The following is a 12,724-nucleotide window of genomic DNA, read 5'->3' as shown; positions in this document are numbered from 1 at the left end:
ATTAGCTGATGTCTGAACCAACGTGGCTGTTGTTTCATGGCTGGGGATGATTAGATTCCATAATGCCCCAAATATTAAACCCTAATCGAATCATTATCCATCTTGATGAGATAGGAAAACATCTTTCCATACATCTATTGTCCTAGTAGACTTTCTGTCTCCACTTGAGAGGTAGCCTTATAGATGTACAAATGAGGCCTAGTGCCATTTTCAATAAAGCCTTTTGAAGTAGTTCTTGACATAATCTTGGGGTGAAATCCCAGAGAAGGATGCCATGACTTGTCTAAATTGTAATTTAGTAATTCTTGCAAAGACCAGAAATCTGGTCAACTTATAATTCCAGACATCAGGTGACTTGTGGCAGCCATTTAAAGTCAGTGTCTTTTCCTGCTTTTAAAAGGATCTTTTTAAACAGCTTGAACACTACTGTATACCTCAAGTAATTCATTTAGACCAACATTAGCACTGCACTGTTGGAGCTGCTATCTTTCAGAGGAAATATTAAATTGAGTCCCTGCCTGCCCTCTCAGGTGGATGTAAATGAAAAAAACATTGGATGACATTATTTGAAGGCCTAGATGTTCTAAAGTAGAAAATCATTCAAGGATAAGCAACTTTTTGAAACAGCCTGAGGATGTGCAAGGCTCTAAATAATTTCAAATTCTTTATGCAAAGGAACAATTTGTTTTTCAATTTCATTCTCACTTTCCAGAAAATGGTGGAGTTCACCAGACATGGACAATTTTTCAATATCCCAAATATTCATTCTTCATTTATAGAGTCATATAGGCCTGGATTTTCATCCTAGATGTGGGATAGCGGGAGTCAGGAAAATTCCAGGCTCAGCCAGCCCACCTCGGGGGAAAGTGCCCGCCTGGGGGCAGGTTTAGGCTGGAGCCAGGCCAGCTACCCTGGAAGAGAGATCAGAGGCAGCCACAGTGTCTGCCAGGTGCCAAGACGTCTTGGTTAAAAGGCCCAACTCGGTTCTGTGGGACATTTCACTTGGTTGGATTCCCGCTTGAGGGATTCATCTGGAGGTGAGGGTGGAGGGGGCAGAGGGAAGGAAGGAGATGATGACATAGTGGTATTGTTCCTGGACTAGTGATTCAGGGTAATGCCCTGGGGACCTGAGTTCAAAACTCACCACGGCAGATGGTGGAATTTAAATTCAATAAAAACCTGGAATTAAAAGTCTAATGATGACATGAAAAAATTGTCAATTGTTGTAACGGTCGTGGGCAATTAAACAATTCACTCCTCCTCTTGAGCTCAAGCAGCCAGAGACATTTCCTACACTTGGTCCTCCAAAACACATGAAGGGCAGCATTTTTATTGGGAGTGAAAGGGGATCTGAGGCAGCAGGCATGTAATTTCACGCCACTGTCCATCACGCTGGTTCACCCTCACCATCCAGCACTGAGCTATTTTTGTGATGACTGAATAGGGGGAGGATTGACCCCCCTCCTCCCACTGGCAGCGAGTAACTTGCTAAGGTGATTAAAAGGCCGATTAGAGCAATTGATCATAAGGCAGGCTGAAATTTTCCACTTGGCCTGCAAGGGCTCCTGCAAAGTGGGAGTATAGCGGCTGCCTGGAGCCTGCTTCCCGGTGGCAGACCAGAGGACAATTTATTATTCTTGAAATGGTTTGCAATTGGCCAGCTTTTCGTTGCCCTGGTTGGTTCACCTATCAGTGCCCTAATTGGCCATTTCATTAAAATGTGCTCCAGGATGTTTTTGAGGACACCCTTGCCTACCTATACCTTGGCCTGTGGGCACCCTGTGGAGAATGGAAGCTGTGGCCAGTTCTTCAAATGTATTAAAAGTGCTGAGAGGTCGCCTCAAGGTGGAGGTGCCTTCTCCCTCTCTCTTACCAGCTCTGGCAGGATGAAGCTCCTCACATGCTGAAGGGCTTTCTATTGGCTTTTTGAGAGCCCACCCACCATTCTTAATTGGATGGCAAGTGCACCCTCTGGCCAATGGCTTGCTGCCCCTGACACAATGCCAGTTCAGTATTTGCATTTTGATTCCGACGTTGGGGTCCAGGCTCAAGTGCAAAATTCTGCTCCCAGTGTCCTGGAAATCCCACAAGGAACAGGAATTTAAAATAACTGGTCTCGGCTACTCATCCATGTTCCAAAAAAAAGTCTCTAATTCCTTGTTTTAGAATCTAGTTAATACTTTGAACTAACAATTTTAGTTATTGCTGCTGGATCTCAGCTCTTACTTCTCTCTATCTCCCATTCCATCTCTTGGACCTCCCCTTGTTTTTATTAAGCCAGAAAAGCATTACTTCCCTCACTGCACTGAATTCCCTAAGCTTAGCACTCTGTGGTAACTCCCTGCATGAGCAAAAATCTCCTATCTTTATTTTCCTTTGAGTTCTCTGCCTGAAGGCAGGGTCTGACCCATGAGTAGGGCAAGGAGGCAAGTCCCAAATCCACCCCAGCCAGAATGGGGATCAATCCCATACTTCTGACAGAAATCTAATCCACTGAGCCAACCGACCCCCTAAGGAGTTGCTGTGGCATCATGCACTATTACATTCATATCGTCAATATGATAGTTATGGGAAAGGAACCAATGTTCTTTCCACATGGCTGACCAAGAATCTCCTGCTCTTATCACCTGCCATTGGCGTATGTTGAAAGGATTGTCAACCTGTTTGGCCACATTGTGAACACACCTTCCTTGGCCATCAAATCCTGAGGCTGAAGAATACGCAGCAAAAACGAGTCTGGACTGCGCCCACGCTGATGTATTATTCAGTGCGATGATGTCTGGTCGTGTGCCCGACGTCATCACGACCAAACATGATAATACAATCGGCAAGTGGGCTTCAAAATTGGATGAGCCCACCCACCTTATTTAAATTCAATTTAATTGATTAATTAAGCTTGTTAATGAGTCAATTGGCTGGAATAATACGTGCTTGGAGCAAGAAAACGCACCGGTCAAACAAGTACCTAACTATTCTAATCCCATTTTCCAGCACTAGGTCCATAGCTTTGTATGCCATGGCATTGCAAGTGCACATCCAAATACTTCTTAAGTGCCTCTACCACCCTTTCAGGCAGTGAGTTCCAGATTCCCACCACCCTCTGGGTAAAAAAAATGTTTTCCTTACATCCCCTCTAAACCTCCTGCCCTTTACTTTAAATCTATGCCCCTGGTTATTGATCCTTCCACCAAGGGGAAAAGTTCCTTTCTGTCGACCCTATCGATGCCCCTCATAATTTTATACACCTCAATCATATCCCTCCTCAATCTCCTCTGCTTCAAGGAAAATAACCCCAGTCTATCCAATCTCTCCTCATAACTAAAACTCTCCAGCCCAGGCAACATCCTGGTAAATCTCCTCTGCACTCTCTCCAGTGCAATCACATCCTTCCTGTAATGCAGACTCCAGAACTGCACGCAATACTCTAGCTGTGGCCTAACCAGCGTTTTATACAGTTCCAGCATAACTTCCCTGCTCTTATATTCTATGCCTCGGCTAATAAAGGCAAGTATCCCATATGCCTTCTCAACCACTTTATCTACCTGTCCTGCAACCTTAAGGGACCGATGGACATGCACACCAATGTCCCTCTGATCCTTGGTACTTCCCAGGGTCCTACCATTCATCATGTATTCCCATGCCTTGTTTGTCCTGCCCAAGTGCATCACCTCACACTTATCTGGATTAAATCCCATTTGCCACTGATCAGCCCATCTGACCAGCCCATCTATATCCTCCTGTAATCTAAGGCTCTCCTCCTCACTATTTACCACCCCACCAAATTTCATATCATCTGCAAACTTACTGATCAACCCTCCTACATTCAAGTCTAAATCGTTTATATATATATTACAAACAGCAAGGGACCCAACACCGATCCCTGTGGAACCCACTGAACACAGGCATCCAGTCACAAAAACACTCCTCGGCCATCATTCTCTGCTTCCTGTCGCTCAGCCAATTCTGGATCCAATTTGCCAAATTGCCTTGGGCTCTTACCTTCGTTACCAGTCTCCCATGCGGGACCTTATCAAAAACATTGCTGAAGTCCAAGTAGACTCCGTCAAATGCATTGCCCTCATCTACACACCTGGTCATCTCTTCGAAAAATTTAATCAAATTGGTCAGACATGACCTCCCCTTAACAAAACCATGCTGACTGTCCTTGATTAATCCCTGCCTCTCCAAGTGTAGATTAATTCTGTCCCTCAGAATTGCTTCCAATAGTGTCCCAACCACTGAGATTAGACTGACTGGCCTGTAGTTCCCTGGTTTATTCCTTCCTCCCTTCTTGAATAATGGTACCACATTGGCTGTCTTCCAGTCCTCTGGCACCTCTCCTGTGGCCAAAGAGGTATTGAAAATTATTGCCAGCGCCCCTGCTATCTCCTCCCTTGCCTCACTCAACAGCCTGGGATACATTTCATCAGGTCCTGGATATTTATCTACTTTTAAGCCTGCCAGACCACTTAAAACCTCCTCCTTTTCTATGCTAATTTTTAAAATTATATCACTGGTAGACAAAAAAACACTGTTCCCATTAGCTGATGGTGCAAATATTAGGGTGCACAGATTTAAAGCTTTGGGCAAGAGATGTGAGGGAATGTGAGGAAGAGCATTTTTACGCAGTGAGTGGTAATGACCTGGAACTTGCTGCTTATGAGGGTGATTCAAGTGGAGATGATCAATGATTTCAAAAGGAAATTGGATGGACACTTGAGGGAAATAAACTATGGGGATGGTGGGGATGGTGGGGGTGGGGGGGTGGGACTGACTGAATTACTCTACAGTCAAGTGGAAAGGACTCGTTGGCTGAATGGCCTCCTTCTGCACTCTCTACTCCAGTCACCTGATGATTCTATACTGATGGAGCCATCAAAACTCTCCACAAATTCCTTCTTAAATTTCTTGAGACTTGTGGACATTTAATCCTACCCCTTTCTGAATTAACCATTATTCACAAAGCTCTGCAGGGTTCATTCTGCACCCAGGCGCTTCCAGTCGGGCTGGTATTCACAGAGAATGCAGATTGGGAAATCATGCATCCCAGGCCGAGCATTCTCCAACCCGTTCTCCCTGTGGTTTGGGCTTTTCTCTAGGAGTGGCCCATCACACAGCAAGTGCTATCTGCCTGATTGGTCATGTAGCCCCAACATCCCTCCACTGCGAAAACTGATGCCAGGAGCCCGCACAATGTTTCTGCCGCTCCCTAAGTTCCAACCAGTTCTGCCTCTGGTTGCACTTGTACATGAGAAACTTGGACAAAGCAGTCATCCAATATGATCACATGGCAGAAGTGGCAAAGATCAACATTTTCATAAGGCCTTACTGCAAAGGAATCATTTGCCTTTCTACAATGGCTGGACCTGCTGACATTCCTCTCCAACAATGTCTTCCCCATCCCCCCACCCCTCCATCCCTTCAGCCTCAGAACCAGCCTGGACTGAGTTTCAAAGGAAAGGTAGCCTCCCTCCCCACCTTACGCATGGGAAGTGAGTGCGGCAGGACTGGGCTTAGGAAGTGACAGGCCCTGGATAACTCACCAGCCTCACCCTCCACAATGGTGGACAGTAACTGGACTTTCCAACCACATAGGTCATTCCGGCAGCATGTCAGCGTGAGAGGCCAATGTCCATGTCACGTCACAAGGGGTTTTGGGTACCTAGACCCGTGATGAGTCAAAAACAGAAAATGCTGGAAAAACTCAGCAGGTCTAACAGCATTTGTGGAGAGAAAAACAGAGTTAACGTTTTGAGTCCTTATGACTCCTCTTCAGAGCTACAGAGAAGTAATGAGTCTATCACCCCAGGGGGATCTACTCTGGAAAGATGGCAAAAAATTCAGTGTGAACTTCATTCGAGAGCTGATAAACTCGTATAAAGCTTGGGATACAGTAGTAATGAGCATCAAGGTCTCATTTCAATATCCTTATTTAGAAAAATAAAGAGAAACAATTAGTCTAAATCCTTTGCTTAAGGCGTAAACATTCATTAAAAAAATATTGTTTCACCAATCATTTCGGGTGAAATGAAACAACCTTTTAATGCATACTCATTCTGTTCTGTCTACTTATCACTCTCATGTTCTTTCAAGAAACACCTTCAGAGTTTTCCTGCACAGTTGTGTCGGCCTCTGTATATTAACTAACGAGATTGAGATAATTTTAAACTAATTTGTCAGCTTATGATTCGATCTGTAATTAGCAAGTGGTGTAATCAAACCTTTTCCTGCTAATGTTTTCTATCTAGTATAATGGGCCAGGGCATTACTTTACATCAGAGAGGTGGAGCCGGCACTTATTTTGAAGTAATCATACCCTTGAACGACAATAATTGCCTTTATTCCGTGTCTAACATGGTGGATGTTCCTTGTGATATTAATTGCCTGTTGTACACACTAACCACAAACAGCTGCAATAACAAGCATTGATTCATCTCTGAAGCTCATTATTATTTCCCTTCCTCTGAACGCTGGAGGCTATGTGGATTTGTGCTTGCTAAGCTTTGTAATTGCAGCCTCTCGGTGCCACAGTAACCTTAAACTTGCGTTCTGCATGCAACCTTTTACTGTGTATCTACTATTTTTGTAGATAGAGGGGTCCTTTGGACTGAAATTCAATTCAAAGGCATGAAGAGGCACAAAGAGCGATGAAAGTGCTCAGATTAAGAACAGTGAATCAAAGAATCACTTTAAGGCAGTCGTATAAATTGATCATTGAAATAAAATGCCAGGTTTGAAGTGGAAAGCAATGAGCTCAGGAAGCAACACAAACTTCACAGCACAGATAAGCAGCAAAACCTGTCATCTAATTAGAACAGCTTTGAGAGGTTTTTTTCGCACGAGTTTATTTATACTTCTTGTTTTGAAAATCTGCAATTACAGAATCCCTGCTCCCAATACAGCAACTGCATGATCCAGGGATGGTATAATACAATAACTGCATGATCCAGAGACAGTGTAATACAACAACTGCATGATCCAGGGACAGTGTAATACAACAACTGCATGATCCAGGGACAGTGTAATACAACAACTGCATGATCCAGGGACAGTGTAATACAACAACTGCATGATCTAGGGACAGTATTAGCAGTGTTCGCATTTGTAGTGTGGGCTGGGTGGGAGGTGGTTCAGAAGGCCCGGGTGTAGGAAGATATTTACCAGGTGGGGGGAATTGGGGGGGGTTGCAGGGGTACAGAGATGTTTCTCAGGGTGGGGGAATGGTGTGTGCTAGGTTACAAGGATGTTTACTGTGGGTGAGGTAATCAGGAGTGTACAGGGGTTTGAGGATGTTGCCTGTGGGTGAGGTTTAAGTCTGTATAGTTTGGTTTTAGAAATTCTCCACATTAATTGCCAGTATTATTTGGCATTGAGTTGGATCTGTTTTTATTTGGCTGTCCTGTTAGCTAAACCACACTACTGAGTTTGATTTGTCACTCCAGCAGTGGATAGTTCAGGACAATGCAGGGGTTTCTCCTGCTGGGAATTGTTAGCCAGGGCAGTCATATTTAAGTTGGGCCAGTAAGTGTGATATAGGGTTGGATTGTGTGGGAGGTAGTGAGGGTGTCAGCTGCGGGCTGGAGAGCTGGCGAGACCCCCCCCACGTTGACTCTTTTCGGGAAGGGTCTCTGCATCTTGTGCTACTCAGGCACTTGACAGGCCACAGGAGGAAGTTCCAGTCATACTGGTACCATTTGGAACCAGTTCTGAACTGGGAAATAAAACAGTTCAGAGCTAATATTATAGTAGAAATGACCAGTTAATAGTGGTGATTGGACCAGTAAGCCAGATGGTGGTGCCAGTAACAGTGGCAGGTCAGTAGGAAATACCAGTGATACTAGTGATGTAGCTAGTAGTGGTCCAAATTGGTTATTTTTACAGTTTATTTGCTGTTCTACATATTTCGTTTATATTTATTGCTTATGTGCATTTATTTATCACGTTTATTGCTGGTGCAGACTTGAGCATCAACTGATGTCAATAACTCCCCCTTCCAATATGTATTTTTGGGTTGAAATGCTCAAGATTAGTAAACATGATTCTGCAGGTTGTCAGGATGAAAGTGTGCATAAAAACTGTGCAAATTTTATTGTGAAAAATGCCAAGCATACAAAATTAAAATTCCTCATTGGTCAAAGGTAAAAAAAAAACCTCAGAATGAAGGTTTCAGTAAAAGGTCAACAACTTTATTCCTGGAAAAGAAGTGAGAAAACAGAAATAACTCATGCACAATATCAAAATGCTGATTAATTTCAGGTTGAATTTGCTCACGGTTCAGATCTATTATTTTCTCTATTGTATAACTGATCAGCTTGCTTTGCTCCTTCGAGACCTTATCCTCGTTCAACCCCTCCTTCTTCAAACGATGAGTGAAGCATGCTGTAGATGGGAAAGGAAAAGGGAAAACATTAGGTTGGACTCACTGAAACTGTTAAAATTAAACAAATAGTGAGTTTATCCTCTGGCCTGCCACGCTCGCCCACTGCCGCTCACTGAGCTCCAGGCAGCCCTGCAATTGAACCTGTAGGGGGAAAAAAAGGAACATATCAGTGGGCCTGCAAACAAGATCTGTAATACAGACAAAACTACAGTGTACAGACTGCTTGAAGACAGATGACATGTATCACCCTCTCTGATGTCCATCACTTTTAAGGATGCTTTGTGCATGAACCTGCAAAGTTTTTATCTGGAACATGCAGAAAATCATACCTTGCCATCTATTAGAGTGTAAAGCATCTCTGCCCGTGTGCTTGCCCCGACCGTGTGAATCAGTGCAGGTATGGCTTCAATCTGTGCAGGCCTGGGTAGGGCTGTTGCTCTGAAAGACATGGTCATGGGCTGCAGTGCCCCACACATGATTGTGGTGGTCCTCAGGCTGCAACAGAAAGCGAGTGAAATGTTTATGCTTATATGAATGCTCAGCACTAAGATAGCTGTTGCTTCAGGGTTGCAGTTATCTAAATGCATATTACGCTGCATGCAGGTGCTTAAAAGTTGGTCCTGGAGCCTGCAGTTGAACCACGAAAGCTCCTCCAACCTTTCCTGGAGGCATTCAATTGATTCCGGAAAACTCCTTCAGCTTCTGCTTTGGAGCTGCCTTCTCTGCCTCCGGCTCCTGAATGGCCAATAGGTCTATTCAGTTCTGGGCGGGTTCCGCACAATACTCTAGCTGCAATGCTGCCCTGGAAGTACTAGCTTTATTACTCTTGGTCACTAGATGTTGGGACATCAGGCTTCTCGACTTCTTGCGCTGGCTGACATATGTTCAGGAAACCTCCTCCTTCTATCAGGGAAGAGGAGTTAGATATTGACGAGGCTGTTGGGATTTTTGGCATGAGCAGGCTGACAAGTTCCGTGCACTATTTGCTTAGGCAAATAATTGTTCGTGCAGGAGTGTGTGAATACAATATCCAACAAACACAATGATAAACAGTGAGCACAGAGCTGCACAAGTACCTTGGTCGCAGTCACACCTTCCAATGCACTCTTCACTTGTGGGGTTGTGAGGGGTACATCGTCAGCACTGCTGTCACTCTCTAATGAGGTGTCCCAAAATTTTATGATTTGCATGTGTGTCGATTCCTTCTGCTCCTCGAGGACTTCGTGAGACTCTACGGACGAAGAAAGAAAACCTCAACATGTCTCAAAGACATAATTAGTTTGCAACAGCCATGAGCACAAAGTTTCAGCTCTTTCATTGAGATTTACCTTGAGGCAAAAGGATCTGTGCCTTCTGAAAGACATCGTCCTCCAGCCAGTTCTCCTTCCCTGAATCGTAGTCAGTCGAGACGCCGACACTCACCTGGACCCACCTTATCTTCTACGCCTTTGAGTTATGGTGGCTCTTGGGATCAAACTTTTTAACGTCCTCTTTAATTGACACAATTCTGCAGACTTGCTTATCACCCAGGAATCAGACTTTAGCGGACTTTTCTGCACCAGCCATCCTTGGTTCCGAGAGATATGGATTGGATTAATTTAAGAAATCAGTGCCAAAAACAAGCCTTTTTCTCCGAGTTGCGAAAGCATGTCTCCATTGTCCCCACTCTATGGTCGAAATTTTCCATCCCCATTGGCGTCAGGCGTCATGGCGGGCATGAACGGAAAATATGGCAGGAAGGCCAAAAATTGGTTTCACGAGTTTGCGATGGTCCTCTCCGCCCCTCAATGGCCTTCCCCACTGCTGCACATTATGAACTTCATTGTAATACAGCTGCATCTAATTATAAGACCAGCTCGCTGGAATCACACCCCCACGTCAAATTTACCATCCACATCGGCAGGAAAGTGGGCCGGCCCACAGCACGCTTGACGAGTGTTACATGCAGAAGCTGGGACTTACCGTTAGGGTCTTGCTCAGATCACAGACATCCAAGGAGCAGAAGATGCTGGAACCCTACAGCTACTGGACCATGGAGGAACACTGCGTCGTGTGCTGGGCAGATTCTGAACAACATGGCTCCACCGCGAAGCAGCTCACAGAAGGTGGAAGGTCACCGTTGATGTCTGGGATCTGCTTTGGGACATCTGTCTTGGCCATTGTCTGCTACGGATGATTGTTGAGGGGGTGGAGAGGAAGGTCTAAGTTTGACTTAGAGAGGAAGGTGTACTGGGAGCGGGGTAACAATGGTGTCAGGGGAGGGTGTGAGGTGGGGGAAGGGGTATGGGGGGAGGAGGGTGTAAAGGGGGAGAATGCAGCAACTGAGGAGGCATGTGTAAGGGAATGAGTTCGTAGGGGGGAAGGAGTTCGTAGGGGGGAAGGAGTTCATAGGGGGGAAGGAGTTCGGAAGGAGAAAGGAGTTCGGAGAGGGAAAGGAGTCTGGGGGACGGGGTAAAGGAGTCCAGTGGGAGGAAGGAGTAAGGGTGGAGGAAGGGGTATGGATGGAAGAAGGAGTAGGGGTGTGATGTCCTGTTGAACATGCAAGGGAGGGGACTGTGGAGTTGATGACTACCTCCTGGAGTGAAATGCGGGTGAGCATGGTCAGAGGGAATTGTAAGAATGACCAAGTGCAGAGTGAGGTGGTAGGGTGGGAGGGTGAGGGTGCAACAGTCGCAGTGGAAGGGACAGTGAGGGTGGTTGGTGGGGACTCGGAGGCAGACACGGGCCCTGGTGGTGGGAAGGAAGAGGTCAGAGAAGTCACTGTGGATGGGGGTGGGATCCTTGGGAAGATGGTGAATGTGCACATTCACCTGGACATCCTGGAAAGAAAAGGGTTCTGGTTGGTAGGTGACAGTGGGGAAGTGTAAGGTGATGCCAAGGGAGTCAACAGTGATGGGTGGAAGGACATGGGTGACTGGGGAGAGGAGGGGACAGGGGAGCTGAAAACATACTTTACAACCACCATGCTCCTGAAATCAAAAGTGAGCAGAGCCTTGTGTTGGGCGGGCACAGGTGCTGCATGGGAGTGTGATCAGTGGGTGGGCGGAGATGCAGATCAGCTCAGATGGACAACTGAAAGAGAACCCCAGCAGGCAGCATTGAAAATGCTCAGGACATTGAGATGAGTGTGATGGAGGAAGGATCCACGTGCATGGGAGAGTGCTTGCTTGAGGCTCCAAAAGGTTCTACCAAACACACACACACACACACACACACACGCACTTCTCCCTCCAGAGTCACTCATGGTCCGGCTGCATGCAGCTGAACTGCCAATGAGGGGGCGAGGTGGGGAATGCAGGGGGAGGACTTGCGAAGCCTATAAATGCAGCTGAAAGACATCATTAAATATTATTCAGTAAAGTGAATATATTTTCAGATTATAAAGTGGCGAAATGTGTTCACCCGTGCAACCAACTGTGATCAGAAATTCTTAACTTTTCTAAGCCTACCACTTCTTCTAGGTGCTGCCCTGACATCCGCAGCAGAGGTGGAGACAGCCTGTGCAATGGTCGGCCCTGTTGCCTCTGATGACTCCGGCTTGTGCCCTCTGGAGAGCTGAGGCTTTGAGGGTCCTGGCTTGCTTTGGCTGTCCTCCTGTGGGCCAGCTGCTCCCTCTGTGGTGACAGAGGACAAGGTTGAAGGGGTCACAGGCAAAGGGGAGTCAGCAGAGAGGGAGGACAGCCTCTGAGAATCCTGAGTGGATTACGCAGGGGTGTCCACCTGCCCCTCATCCTCCCTTTGGGTGCCCAGGTGCCCTGGCCTGACTCCTTGAGGTGAAGGAGCACCTGGAGGGACATCAAGGTGCCCCGTTTCCCTCTCACGTTGCCACTGCAGGAACTCACCCGTGGCTCCCGCGATGGAGTGCAGGTCTGTGCGCATCTCTGCGTTCTGCTGGACCATGGTCTCCATGGCATCCACCATCCTCCCCATGGAGACCTCCATACACCCACACGTGGGCACCACTTCATCAGAGAGCAGGTGGGCACATTCCTCCGACTCGTGTGCCACTCTGTTGAGGGCTTCCAACAGCTCTGCATGATGTTCCCCCTTTCTGCTGACTCTCCACAATGAGTTGGAAGGTCGAATCCAGGGGCCCATCATCTGACTCGGACCTCACAGATGCCTCTCCCCCAGCAGTCCTCCGAATGTGAGGGAGCTCGGCTGAACCTGCTTCATCCTGTTACAGACACGTGTCCATGTGGTGACCACCAGATTGTGAACCCGAGCCTGCTCTAGATCTAGGGCCCACCAAGGTGTGTGTCTCTGTGCTGGTGGAGGGTGTGGGTAAGCGTTGGGACGGGTCTTCCAGGCTGCTTATTTATAGCTCTTCAATGGAGGAGGTGT

At 46.5% G+C, this 12,724-nt stretch overlaps 1 long non-coding RNA gene across 1 annotated transcript in view; it reads right to left on the bottom strand.

The window, feature by feature from the left end:
• Positions 1-8,087: 8,087 nt before the first annotated feature.
• The window catches only part of LOC144690615 (uncharacterized), an 89,722-nt gene continuing 85,085 nt past the window's right edge, over positions 8,088-12,724 (bottom strand). Inside the window, exons 2-3 of the long non-coding RNA XR_013578919.1 lie at positions 9,457-9,611; positions 8,088-8,379 (exon numbers count right to left, since the gene is read on the bottom strand). This is a non-coding gene — a long non-coding RNA (uncharacterized LOC144690615). The remainder of the gene's footprint in view (positions 8,380-9,456; positions 9,612-12,724) is intronic.

This window comes from Cetorhinus maximus, chromosome 15, assembly GCF_964194155.1.
Source record: "Cetorhinus maximus chromosome 15, sCetMax3.hap1.1, whole genome shotgun sequence".
NCBI lineage: Eukaryota > Metazoa > Chordata > Chondrichthyes > Lamniformes > Cetorhinidae > Cetorhinus > Cetorhinus maximus.
Note: the sequence above shows the minus strand (reverse complement) of the source record. Positions and strands in the feature narration are given on the sequence as shown.